This window comes from Camelus bactrianus, chromosome 21 (genome assembly GCF_048773025.1).
Source record: "Camelus bactrianus isolate YW-2024 breed Bactrian camel chromosome 21, ASM4877302v1, whole genome shotgun sequence".
In the NCBI taxonomy this organism is placed as follows: Eukaryota; Metazoa; Chordata; class Mammalia; order Artiodactyla; family Camelidae; genus Camelus; species Camelus bactrianus.
The window spans coordinates 36065774-36080417 of NC_133559.1; positions in this window are offsets into that span (position 1 = coordinate 36065774).

Genomic DNA, 14644 nt, shown 5'->3' on the forward strand with positions numbered 1-14644 from the left:
ACATATATATGGGGAGGTACTAGCTCCAACTCGGTTATACAGTGAAAACTGCAGGAACTTCAAACCGGCACTAGGAAACAGACTGAGAAACCTGAGTAAAAGTTTCCCCTGCAACCCGTTCCTTTGTGCTAGAAGAACGTACGTCTCTCCACATGCTCAGTTCTGAGAGATAAGTGTGTGTGAAAGCCGTCCTTCACCTAGCTTGTTGGGAACACAAAGTTTCTTTTCAGTTGCAAACTCCACTCCATACATATATATGGGGAGGTACTAGCTCCAACTCGGTTTTACAGTGAAAACTGCAGGAACTTCAAACCGGCACTAGGAAACAGACTGAGAACCAGAGTAAATGTTTCCCATGCAACCCGTTCCCTTTGTGTTAGATGAACGACCGTCTGTCCACATGCTCAGTTCTGAGAGATAAGTGTGTGTGAAAGCCGTCCTTCACTTATCTTGTTGGGAACACAAAGTTTCTTTTCAGTTGCAAACTCCACTCCATACATTTATAACGGGAGGTACTAGCTCCAACTCGGTTTTACAGGGAAAACTGCAGGAACTTCAAACCGGCACTAGGAAACAGACTGAGATACCAGAGTAAAAGTTTCTCCTGCAACCCGTTCCCTTTGTGCTAGATGAACGAACGTCTCTCCAAATGCTCAGTTCTGAGAGATAAGTGTGTGTGAAAGCCGCCCTTCAACTAGCTTGTTGGGAACACAAAGTTTCTTTTCAGTTGCAAACTCCACTCCATACATATATATGGGGAGGTACTAGCTCCAACTCGGTTTTACAGTGAAAACTGCAGGAACTTCAAACCGGCACTAGGAAACAGACTGAGAACCAGAGTAAATGTTTCCCCTGCAACCCGTTCCCTTTGTGTTAGATGAACGACCGTCTCTCCACATGGTCAGTTCTGAGAGATAAGTGTGTGTGAAAGCCGTCCTTCACTTATCTTGTTGGGAACACAAAGTTTCTTTTCAGTTGCAAACTCCACTCCATACATTTATAACGGGAGGTACTAGCTCCAACTCGGTTTTACAGGGAAAACTGCAGGAACTTCAAACCGGCACTAGGAAACAGACTGAGATACCAGAGAAAAAGTTTCTCCTGCAACCCGTTCCCTTTGTGCTAGATGAACGAACGTCTCTCCAAATGCTCAGTTCTGAGAGATAAGTGTGTGTGAAAGCCGTCCTTCAACTAGCTTGTTGGGAACACAAAGTTTCTTTTCAGTTGCAAACTCGACTCCATACATATATATGGGGAGGGAAGAGCTCCAACTCGGTTTTACAGTGAAAACTGCAGGAACTTCAAACCGGCACTAGGAAACAGACTGAGAAACCAGAGTAAAAGTTTCTCCTGCAACACGTTCCCTTTGTGCTAGATGAACGAACGTCTCTCCACATGCTCAGTTCTGAGAGATAAGTGTGTGTGAAAGCCGTCCTTCACCTAGCTTGTTGGGAACACAAAGTTTCTTTTCAGTTGCAAACTCCACTCCATATATATATATGGGGAGGTACTAGCTCCAACTCGGTTTTACAGTGAAAACTGCAGGAACTTCAAACCGGCACTAGGAAACAGACTGAGAAACCAGAGTAAAAGTTTCTCCTGCAACCCGTTCCCTTTGTGCTAGATGAACGAACGTCTCTCCACATGCTCAGTTCTGAGAGATAATTTGTGTGAAACCCGTCCTTCACCTAGCTTGTTGGGAACACAAAGTTTCTTTTCAGTTGCAAACTCCACTCCATACATATATATGGGGAGGTACTAGCTCCAACTCGATTTTACAGTGAAAACTGCAGGAACTTCAAACAGGCACTAGGAAACAGACTGAGAAACCAGAGTAAAAGTTTCTCCTGCAACACGTTCCCTTTGTGCTAGATGAACGAACGTCTCTCCACATGCTCAGTTCTGAGAGATAAGTGTGTGTGAAAGCCGTCCTTCACCTAGCTTGTTGGGAACACAAAGTTTCTTTTCAGTTGCAAACTCCACTCCATAAATATATATGGGGAGGTACTAGCTCCAACTCGGTTTTACAGAGAAAACTGCAGGAACTTCAAACCGGCACTAGGAAACAAACTGAGAAACCAGAGTAAAAGTTTCTCCTGCAACCCGTTCCCTTTGTGCTAGATGAACGAACGTCTCTCCACATGCTCAGTTCTGAGAGATAAGTGTGTGTGAAACCCGTCCTTCACCTATCTTGTTGGGAACACAAAGTTTCTTTTCAGTTGCAAACTCCACTCCATACATATATATGATGAGGTACTAGCTCCAACTCGGTTTTACAGTGAAAACTGCAGGAACTTCAAACGGGCACTAGGAAACAGACTGAGAAACCAGAGTAAAAGTTTCTCCGGCAACCCGTTCCCTTTGTGCTAGATGAACGAACGTCTCTCCACATGCTCAGTTCTGAGAGATAAGTGTGTGTGAAAGCCGTCCTTCACTTAGCTTGTTGGGAACACAAAGTTTCTTCTCAGTTGCAAAATCCACTCCATACATTTATATGGGGAGGTACTAGCTCCAACTCGGTTTTACAGTGAAAAATGCAGGAACTTTAAACCGGCACTAGGAAACAGACTGAGAAACCAGAGTAAAAGTTTCTCCTGCAACCCGTTCCCTTTGTGCTAGATGAACGAACGTCTCTCCACATGCACATTTGTGAGAGATAAGTGTGTGTGGAAGCCGTCCTTCACCTAGCTTGTTGGGAACACAAAGTTTCTTTTCAGTTGCAAACTCCACTCCATACATATATATGGGGAGGTACAAGCTCCAACTCGGTTTTACAGTGAAAACTGCAGGAACTTCAAACCGGCACTAGGAAACAGACTGAGAAACCAGAGTAAAAGTTTCTCCTGCAACCCGTTACCTTTGTGCTAGATGAACGAACGTCTCTCCACATGCTCAGTTCTGAGAGATAAGTGTGTGTGAAAGCCGTCCTTCACCTAGCTTGTTGGGAAAAGAAAGTTTCTTTTCATTTGCAAACTCCACTCCATACATATATATGGGGAGGTACTAGCTCCAACTCGTTTATACAGTGAAAAATGCAGGAACTTCAAACCGGCACTAGGAAACAGACTGAGAAACCTGAGTAAAAGTTTCCCCTGCAACCCGTTCCCTTTGTGCTAGAAGAACGTACGTCTCTCCACATGCTCAGTTCTGAGAGATAAGTGTGTGTGAAAGCCGTCCTTCACCTAGCTTGTTGGGAACACAAAGTTTCTTTTCAGTTGCAAACTCCACTCCATACATATATATGGGGAGGTACTAGCTCCAACTCGGTTTTACAGTGAAAACTGCAGGAACTTCAAACCGGCACTAGGAAACAGACTGAGAACCAGAGTAAATGTTTCCCCTGCAACCCGTTCCCTTTGTGTTAGATGAACGACCGTCTCTCCACATGGTCAGTTCTGAGAGATAAGTGTGTGTGAAAGCCGTCCTTCACTTATCTTGTTGGGAACACAAAGTTTCTTTTCAGTTGCAAACTCCACTCCATACATTTATAACGGGAGGTACTAGCTCCAACTCGGTTTTACAGGGAAAACTGCAGGAACTTCAAACCGGCACTAGGAAACAGACTGAGATACCAGAGAAATAGTTTCTCCTGCAACCCGTTCCCTTTGTGCTAGATGAACGAACGTCTCTCCAAATGCTCAGTTCTGAGAGATAAGTGTGTGTGAAAGCCGTCCTTCAACTAGCTTGTTGGGAACACAAAGTTTCTTTTCAGTTGCAAACTCGACTCCATACATATATATGGGGATGGAAGAGCTCCAACTCGGTTTTACAGTGAAAACTGCAGGAACTTCAAACCGGCACTAGGAAACAGACTGAGAAACCAGAGTAAAAGTTTCTCCTGCAACCCGTTCCCTTTGTGCTAGATGAACGAACGTCTCTCCACATGCTCATTTCTGAGAGATAAATGTGTGTGAAAGCCGTCCTTCACCTAGCTTGTTGGGAACACAAAGTTTCTTTTCAGTTGCAAACTCCACTCCATACATATATATGGGGAGGTACTAGCTCCAACTCGGTTTTACAGTGAAAACTGCAGGAACTTCAAACTGGCACTAGGAAACAGACTGAGAAACCAGAGTAAATGTTTCCCCTGCAACCCGTTCCCTTTGTGCTAGATGAACGAAAGTTTCTCCACATGCTCAGTTCTGAGAGATATGTGTGTGTGAAAGCCGTCATTCAACTAGCTTGTTGGGAACACAAAGTTTCTTTTCAGTTGCAAACTCCACTCCATACATATATATGGGGAGGTACTAGCTCCAACTCGGTTTTACAGTGAAAACTGCAGGAACTTCAAACCGGCACTAGGAAACAGACTGAGAAACCAGACTAAAAGTTTCTCCTGCAACAGGTTCCCTTTGTGCTAGATGAACGAACGTCTCTCCACATGCTCAGTTCTGAGAGATAAGTGTGTGTGAAAGCCGTCCTTCACCTAGCTTGTTGGGAACACAAAGTTTCTTTTCAGTTGCAAACTCCACTCCATAAATATATATGGGGAGGTACTAGCTCCAACTCGGTTTTACAGAGAAATCTGCAGGAACTTCAAACCGGCACTAGTAAACAAACTGAGAAACCAGAGTAAAAGTTTCTCCTGCAACACGTTCCCTTTGTGCTAGATGAACGAACGTCTCTCCACATGCTCAGTTCTGAGAGATAAGTGTGTGTGAAAGCCGTCCTTCACCTAGCTTGTTGGGAACACAAAGTTTCTTTTCAGTTGCAAACTCGACTCCATTCATATATATGGGGAGGGAAGAGCTCCAACTCGGTTTTACAGTGAAAACTGCAGGAACTTCAAACCGGCACTAGGAAACAGACTGAGAAACCTGAGTAAAAGTTTCCCCTGCAACCCGTTCCCTTTGTGCTAGAAGAACGTACGTCTCTCCACATGCTCAGTTCTGAGAGATTATTGTGTGTGAAAGCCGTCCTTCACCTAGCTTGTTGGGAACACAAAGTTTCTTTTCAGTTGCAAACTCCACTCCATACATATATATGGGGAGGTACTAGCTCCAACTCGGTTTTACAGTGAAAACTGCAGGAACTTCAAACCGGCACTAGGAAACAGACTGAGAACCAGAGTAAATGTTTCCCCTGCAACCCGTTCCCTTTGTGTTAGATGAACGACCGTCTCTCCACATGGTCAGTTCTGAGAGATAAGTGTGTGTGAAAGCCGTCCTTCACTTATCTTGTTGGGAACACAAAGTTTCTTTTCAGTTGCAAACTCCACTCCATACATTTATAACGGGAGGTACTAGCTCCAACTCGGTTTTACAGGGAAAACTGCAGGAACTTCAAACCGGCACTAGGAAACAGACTGAGATACCAGAGAAAAAGTTTCTCCTGCAATCCGTTCCCTTTGTGCTAGATGAACGAACGTCTCTCCAAATGCTCAGTTCTGAGAGATAAGTGTGTGTGAAAGCCGTCCTTCAACTAGCTTGTTGGGAACACAAAGTTTCTTTTCAGTTGCAAACTCGATTCCATACATATATATGGGGATGGAAGAGCTCCAACTCGGTTTTACAGTGAAAACTGCAGGAACTTCAAACCGGCACGAGGAAACAGACTGAGAAACCAGAGTAAAAGTTTCTCCTGCAACCCGTTCCCTTTGTGCTAGATGAACGAACGTCTCTCCACATGCTCATTTCTGAGAGATAAATGTGTGTGAAAGCCGTCCTTCACCTAGCTTGTTGGGAACACAAAGTTTCTTTTCAGTTGCAAACTCCACTCCATACATATATATGGGGAGGTACTAGCTCCAACTCGGTTTTACAGTGAAAACTGCAGGAACTTCAAACTGGCACTAGGAAACAGACTGAGAAACCAGAGTAAATGTTTCCCCTGCAACCCGTTCCCTTTGTGCTAGATGAACGAAAGTTTCTCCACATGCTCAGTTCTGAGAGATATGTGTGTGTGAAAGCCGTCATTCAACTAGCTTGTTGGGAACACAAAGTTTCTTTTCAGTTGCAAACTCCACTCCATACATATATATGGGGAGGTACTAGCTCCAACTCGGTTTTACAGTGAAAACTGCAGGAACTTCAAACCGGCACTAGGAAACAGACTGAGAAACCAGACTAAAAGTTTCTCCTGCAACAGGTTCCCTTTGTGCTAGATGAACGAACGTCTCTCCACATGCTCAGTTCTGAGAGATAAGTGTGTGTGAAAGCCGTCCTTCACCTAGCTTGTTGGGAACACAAAGTTTCTTTTCAGTTGCAAACTCCACTCCATAAATATATATGGGGAGGTACTAGCTCCAACTCGGTTTTACAGAGAAATCTGCAGGAATTTCAAACCGGCACTAGTAAACAAACTGAGAAACCAGAGTAAAAGTTTCCCCTGCAACACGTTCCCTTTGTGCTAGATGAACGAACGTCTCTCCACATGCTCAGTTCTGAGAGATAAGTGTGTGTGAAAGCCGTCCTTCACCTAGCTTGTTGGGAACACAAAGTTTCTTTTCAGTTGCAAACTCGACTCCATTCATATATATGGGGAGGGAAGAGCTCCAACTCGGTTTTACAGTGAAAACTGCAGGAACTTCAAACCGGCACTAGGAAACAGACTGAGAAACCAGAGTAAAAATTTCTCCTGCAACCCGTTCCCTTTGTGCTAGATGAACGAACGTCTCTCCACATGCTCATTTCTGAGAGATAAGTGTGTGTGAAAGCCGTCCTTCACCTAGCTTGTTGGGAACACAAAGTTTCTTTTCAGTTGCAAACTCCAATCCATAAATATATATGGGGAGGTACTAGCTCCAACTCGGTTTTACAGTGAAAACTGCAGGAACTTCAAACCGGCACTAGGAAACAGACTGAGAAACCAGAGTAAAAGTTTCTCCTGCAACCCGTTCCCTTTGTGCTAGATGAACGAACGTCTCTCCACATGCTCAGTTCTGAGAGATAATTTGTGTGAAACCCGTCCTTCACCTAGCTTGTTGGGAACACAAAGTTTCTTTTCAGTTGCAAACTCCACTCCATACATATATAAGGGGAGGTACTATCTCCAACTCGGTTTTACAGTGAAAACTGCAGGAACTGCAAACCGGCACTAGGAAACAGACTGAGAAACCAGAGTAAATGTTTCCCCTGCAACCCGTTCCCTTTGTGCTAGATGAACGAAAGTTTCTCCACATGCTCAGTTCTGAGAGATATGTGTGTGTGAAAGCCGTCATTCAACTAGCTTGTTGGGAACACAAAGTTTCTTTTCAGTTGCAAACTCCACTCCATACATATATATGGGGAGGTACTAGCTCCAACTCGGTTTTACAGTGAAAACTGCAGGAACTTCAAACCGGCACTAGGAAACAGACTGAGAAACCAGAGTAAAAGTTTCTCCTGCAACACGTTCCCTTTGTGCTAGATGAACGAACGTCTCTCCACATGCTCAGTTCTGAGAGATAAGTGTGTGTGAAAGCCGTCCTTCACCTAGCTTGTTGGGAACACAAAGTTTCTTTTCATTTGCAAACTCCACTCCATAAATATATATGGGGAGGTACTAGCTCCAACTCGGTTTTACAGAGAAAACTGCAGGAACTTCAAACCGGCACTAGGAAACAAACTGAGAAACCAGGGTAAAAGTTTCTCCTGCAAACCGTTCCCTTTGTGCTAGATGAACGAACGTCTCTCCACATGCTCAGTTCTGAGAGATAAGTGTGTGTGAAAGCCGTCCTTCACCTAGCTTGTTGGGAACACAAAGTTTCTTTTAAGTTGCAAACTCGACTCCATACATATATATGGGGAGGTACTAGCTCCAACTCGGTTTTACAGTGAAAACTGCAGGAACTTCAAACCGGCACTAGGAAACAGACTGAGAAACCAGAGTAAAAGTTTCTCCTGCAACCCGTTCCCTTTGTGCCTGATGAACGAAAGTTTCTCCACATGCTCAGTTCTGAGAGATATGTGTGTGTGAAAGCCGTCATTCAACTAGCTTGTTGGGAACACAAAGTTTCTTTTCAGTTGCAAACTCCACTCCATACATATATATGGGGAGGTACTAGCTCCAACTCGGTTTTACAGTGAAAACTGCAGGAACTTCAAACCGGCACTAGGAAACAGACTGAGAAACCAGAGTAAAAGTTTCTCCTGCAACCCGTTCTCTTTGTGCTAGATGAACGAACGTCTCTCCACATGCTCATTTCTGAGAGATAAGTGTGTGTGAAAGCCGTCCTTCACCTAGCTTGTTGGGAACACAAAGTTTCTTTTCAGTTGCAAACTCCACTCCATACATATATATGGGGAGGTACTAGCTCCAACTCGGTTTTACAGTGAAAACTGCAGGAACTTCAAACCGGCACTAGGAAACAGACTGAGAAACCAGAGTAAAAGTTTCTCCTGCAACCCGTTACCTTTGTGCTAGATGAACGAACGTCTCTCCACATGCTCAGTTCTGAGAGATAAGTGTGTGTGAAAGCCGTCCTTCACCTAGCTTGTTGGGAACACAAAGTTTCTTTTCAGTTGCAAACTCCACTCCATAAATATATATGGGGAAGTACTAGCTCCAACTCGGTTTTACAGAGAAAACTGCAGGAACTTCAAACCGGCACTAGGAAACAAACTGAGAAACCAGGGTAAAAGTTTCACCTGCAACCCGTTCCCTTTGTGCTAGATGAACGAACGTCTCTCCACATGCTCAGTTCTGAGAGATAAGTGTGTGTGAAAGCCGTCCTTCACCTAGCTTGTTGGGAACACAAAGTTTCTTTTAAGTTGCAAACTCGACTCCATACATATATATGGGGAGGGAAGAGCTCCAACTCGGTTTTACAGTGAAAACAGCAGGAACTTCAAACCGGCACTAGAAAACAGACTGAGAAACCAGAGTAAAAGTTTCTCCTGCAACCCGTTCCCTTTGTGCTAGATGAACGAACGTCTCTCCACATGCTCAGTTCTGAGAGATAAGTGTGTGTGAAAGCCGTCCTTCACCTAGCTTGTTGGGAACACAAAGTTTCTTTTCAGTTGCAAACTCCAATCCATAAATATATATGGGGAGGTACTAGCTCCAACTCGGTTTTACAGTGAAAACTGCAGGAACTTCAAACCGGCACTAGGAAACAGACTGAGAAACCAGAGTAAAAGTTTCTCCTGCAACCCGTTCCCTTTGTGCTAGATGAACGAACGTCTCTCCACATGCTCAGTTCTGAGAGATAATTTGTGTGAAACCCGTCCTTCACCTAGCTTGTTGGGAACACAAAGTTTCTTTTCAGTTGCAAACTCCACTCCATACATATATAAGGGGAGGTACTAGCTCCAACTCGGTTTTACAGTGAAAACTGCAGGAACTTCAAACCGGCACTAGGAAACAGACTGAGAAACCAGAGTAAATGTTTCCCCTGCAACCCGTTCCCTTTGTGCTAGATGAACGAAAGTTTCTCCACATGCTCAGTTCTGAGAGATATGTGTGTGTGAAAGCCGTCATTCAACTAGCTTGTTGGGAACACAAAGTTTCTTTTCAGTTGCAAACTCCACTCCATAAATATACATGGGGAGGTACTAGCTCCAACTCGGTTTTACAGAGAAAACTGCAGGAACTTCAAACCGGCACTAGGAAACAAACTGAGAAACCAGGGTAAAAGTTTTTCCTGCAACCCGTTCCCTTTGTGCTAGATGAACGAACGTCTCTCCACATCCTCAGTTCTGAGAGATAAGTGTGTGTGAAAGCCGTCCTTCACCTAGCTTGTTGGGAACACAAAGTTTCTTTTAAGTTGCAAACTCGACTCCATACATATATATGGGGAGGTACTAGCTCCAACTCGGTTTTACAGTGAAAACTGCAGGAACTTCAAACCGGCACTAGGAAACAGACTGAGAAACCAGAGTAAAAGTTTCTCCTGCAACCCGTTCCCTTTGTGCTAGATGAACGAACGTCTCTCCACATGCTCATTTCTGAGAGATAAGTGTGTGTGAAAGCCGTCCTTCACCTAGCTTGTTGGGAACACAAAGTTTCTTTTCAGTTGCAAACTCCAATCCATAAATATATATGGGGAGGTACTAGCTCCAACTCGGTTTTACAGTGAAAACTGCAGGAACTTCAAACCGGCACTAGGAAACAGACTGAGAAACCAGAGTAAAAGTTTCTCCTGCAACCCGTTCCCTTTGTGCTAGATGAACGAACGTCTCTCCACATGCTCAGTTCTGAGAGATAATTTGTGTGAAACCCGTCCTTCACCTAGCTTGTTGGGAACACAAAGTTTCTTTTCAGTTGCAAACTCCACTCCATACATATATAAGGGGAGGTACCAGCTCCAACTCGGTTTTACAGTGAAAACTGCAGGAACTTCAAACCGGCACTAGGAAACAGACTGAGAAACCAGAGTAAATGTTTCCCCTGCAACCCGTTCCCATTGTGCTAGATGAACGAAAGTTTCTCCACATGCTCAGTTCTGAGAGATATGTGTGTGTGAAAGCCGTCATTCAACTAGCTTGTTGGGAACACAAAGTTTCTTTTCAGTTGCAAACTCCACTCCATACATATATATGGGGAGGTACTAGCTCCAACTCGGTTTTACAGTGAAAACTGCAGGAACTTCAAACCGGCACTAGGAAACAGACTGAGAAACCAGAGTAAAAGTTTCTCCTGCAACACGTTCCCTTTGTGCTAGATGAACGAACGTCTCTCCACATGCTCTGTTCTGAGAGATATGTGTGTGTGAAAGCCGTCCTTCACCTAGCTTGTTGGGAACACAAAGTTTCTTTTCAGTTGCAAACTCCACCCCATAAATATATATGGGGAAGTACTAGCTCCAACTCGGTTTTACAGAGAAAACTGCAGGAAATTCAAAACGGCACTAGGAAACAAACTGAGAAACCAGAGTAAAAGTTTCTCCTGCAACCCGTTCCCTTTGTGCTAGATGAACGAACGTCTCTCCACATGCTCAGTTCTGAGAGATAAGTGTGTGTGAAACCCGTCCTTCACCTATCTTGTTGGGAACACAAAGTTTCTTTTCAGTTGCAAACTCCACTCCATACATATATATGGGGAGGTACTAGCTCCAACTCGGTTTTACAGTGAAAACTGCAGGAACTTCAAACCGGCACTAGGAAACAGACTGAGAAACCAGAGTAAAAGTTTCTCCGGCAACCCGTTCCCTTTGTGCTAGATGAACGAACGTCTCTCCACATGCTCAGTTCTGAGAGATAAGTGTGTGTGAAAGCCGTCCTTAACTTAGCTTGTTGGGAACACAAAGTTTCTTCTCAGTTGCAAACTCCACTCCATACATTTATATGGGGAGGTACTAGCTCCAACTCGGTTTTACAGTGAAAACTGCAGGAACTTCAAACCGGCACTAGGAAACAGACTGAGAAACCAGAGTAAAAGTTTCCCTGCAACCCGTTCCCTTTGTGCTAGATGAACGAACGTCTCTCCACATGCTCATTTCTGAGAGATAAGTGTGTGTGAAAGCCGTCCTTCACCTAGCTTGTTGGGAACACAAAGTTTCTTTTCAGTTGCAAACTCCACTCCATACATATATATGGGGAGGTACTAGCTCCAACTCGGTTTTACAGTGAAAACTGCAGGAACTTCAAACCGGCACTAGGAAACAGACTGAGAAACCAGAGTAAAAGTTTCTCCTGCAACCCGTTACCTTTGTGCTAGATGAACGAACGTCTCTCCACATGCTCAGTTCTGAGAGATAATGTGTGTGAAAGCCGTCTTTCAACTAGCTTGTTGGGAACACTAAGTTTCTTTTCAGTTGCAAACTCCACTCCATAAATATATATGGGAAGGTACTAGCTCCAACTCGGTTTTACAGAGAAAACTGCAGGAACTTCAAACCGGCACTAGGAAACAAACTGAGAAACCAGGGTAAAAGTTTCTCCTGCAACCCGTTCCCTTTGTGCTAGATGAACGAACGTCTCTCCACATGCTCAGTTCTGAGAGATAAGTGTGTGTGAAAGCCGTCCTTCACCTAGCTTGTTGGGAACACAAAGTTTCTTTTAAGTTGCAAACTCGACTCCATACATATATATGGGGAGGTACCAGCTCCAACTCGGTTTTACAGTGAAAACTGCAGGAACTTCAAACCGGCACTAGGAAACAGACTGAGAGACCAGAGTAAAAGTTTCTCCTGCAACCCGTTCCCTTTGTGCTAGATGAACGAACGTCTCTCCACATGCTCATTTCTGAGAGATAAGTGTGTGTGAAAGCCGTCCTTCACCTAGCTTGTTGGGAACACAAAGTTTCTTTTCAGTTGCAAACTCCAATCCATAAATATATATGGGGAGGTACTAGCTCCAACTCGGTTTTACAGTGAAAACTGCAGGAACTTCAAACCGGCACTAGGAAACAGACTGAGAAACCAGAGTAAACGTTTCTCCTGCAACCCGTTCCCTTTGTGCTAGATGAACGAACGTCTCTCCACATGCTCAGTTCTGAGAGATAATTTGTGTGAAAACCGTCCTTCACCTAGCTTGTTGGGAACACAAAGTTTCTTTTCAGTTGCAAACTCCACTCCATACATATATAAGGGGAGGTACTAGCTCCAACTCGGTTTTACAGTGAAAACTGCAGGAACTTCAAACCGGCACTATGAAACAGACTGAGAAACCAGAGTAAATGTTTCCCCTGCAACCCGTTCCCTTTGTGCTAGATGAACGAAAGTTTCTCCACATGCTCAGTTCTGAGAGATATGTGTGTGTGAAAGCCGTCATTCAACTAGCTTGTTGGGAACACAAAGTTTCTTTTCAGTTGCAAACTCCACTCCATACATATATATGGGGAGGTACTAGCTCCAACTCGGTTTTACAGTGAAAACTGCAGGAACTTCAAACCGGCACTAGGAAACAGGCTGAGAAACCAGAGTAAAAGTTTCTCCTGCAACACGTTCCCTTTGTGCTAGATGAACGAACGTCTCTCCACATGCTCTGTTCTGAGAGATAAGTGTGTGTGAAAGCCGTCCTTCACCTAGCTTGTTGGGAACACAAAGTTTCTTTTCAGTTGCAAACTCCACCCCATAAATATATATGGGGAGGTAATAGCTCCAACTCGGTTTTACAGAGAAAACTGCAGGAACTTCAAACCGGCACTAGGAAACAAACTGAGAAACCAGAGTAAAAGTTTCTCCTGCAACCCGTTCCCTTTGTGCTAGATGAACGAACGTCTCTCCACATGCTCAGTTCTGAGAGATAAGTGTGTGTGAAACCCGTCCTTCACCTATCTTGTTGGGAAAACAAAGTTTCTTTTCAGTTGCAAACTCCACTCCATACATATATATGGGGAGGTACTAGCTCCAACTCGGTTTTACAGTGAAAACTGCAGGAACTTCAAACCGGCACTAGGAAACAGACTGAGAAACCAGAGTAAAAGTTTCTCCGGCAACCCGTTCCCTTTGTGCTAGATGAACGAACGTCTCTCCACATGCTCAGTTCTGAGAGATAAGTGTGTGTGAAAACCGTCCTTCACTTAGCTTGTTGGGAACACAAAGTTTCTTCTCAGTTGCAAACTCCACTCCATACATTTATATGGGGAGGTACTAGCTCCAACTCGGTTTTACAGTGAAAACTGCAGGAACTTCAAACCGGCACTAGGAAACAGACTGAGAAACCAGAGTAAAAGTTTCTCCTGCAACCCGTTCCCTTTGTGCTAGATGAACGAACGTCTCTCCACATGCTCATTTCTGAGAGATAAGTGTGTGTGAAAGCCGTCCTTCACCTAGCTTGTTGGGAACACAAAGTTTCTTTTCAGTTGCAAACTCCACTCCATACATATATATGGGGAGGTACAAGCTCCAACTCGGTTTTACAGTGAAAACTGCAGGAACTTCAAACCGGCACTAGGAAACAGACTGAGAAACCAGAGTAAAAGTTTCTCCTGCAACCCGTTACCTTTGTGCTAGATGAACGAACGTCTCTCCACATGCTCAGTTCTGAGAGATAAGTGTGTGTGAAAGCCGTCCTTCACCTAGCTTGTTGGGAAAACAAAGTTTCTTTTCATTTGCAAACTCCACTCCATACATATATATGGGGAGGTACTAGCTCCAACTCGGTTATACAGTGAAAACTGCAGGAACTTCAAACCGGCACTAGGAAACAGACTGAGAAACCTGAGAAAAAGTTTCCCCTGCAACCCGTTCCCTTTGTGCTAGAAGAACGTACGTCTCTCCCCATGCTCAGTTCTGAGAGATAAGTGTGTGTGAAAGCCGTCCTTCACCTAGCTTGTTGGGAACACAAAGTTTCTTTTCTGTTGCAAACTCCACTCCATACATATATATGGGGAGGTACTAGCTCCAACTCGGTTTTACAGAGAAAACTGCAGGAACTTCAAACCGGCACTAGGAAACAGACTGAGAACCAGAGTAAATGTTTCCCCTGCAACCCGTTCCCTTTGTGTTAGATGAACGACCGTCTCTCCACATGGTCAGTTCTGAGAGATAAGTGTGTGTGAAAGCCGTCCTTCACCTAGCTTGTTGGGAACACAAAGTTTCTTTTCAGTTGCAAACTCCACTCCATACATTTATAACGGGAGGTACTAGCTCCAACTCGGTTTTACAGGGAAAACTGCAGGAACTTCAAACCGGCACTAGGAAACAGACTGAGATACCAGAGAAAAAGTTTCTCCTGCAACCCGTTCCCTTTGTGCTAGATGAACGAACGTCTCTCCAAATGCTCAGTTCTGAGAGATAAGTGTGTGTGAAAGCCGTCCTTCAACTAGCTTGTTGGGAACA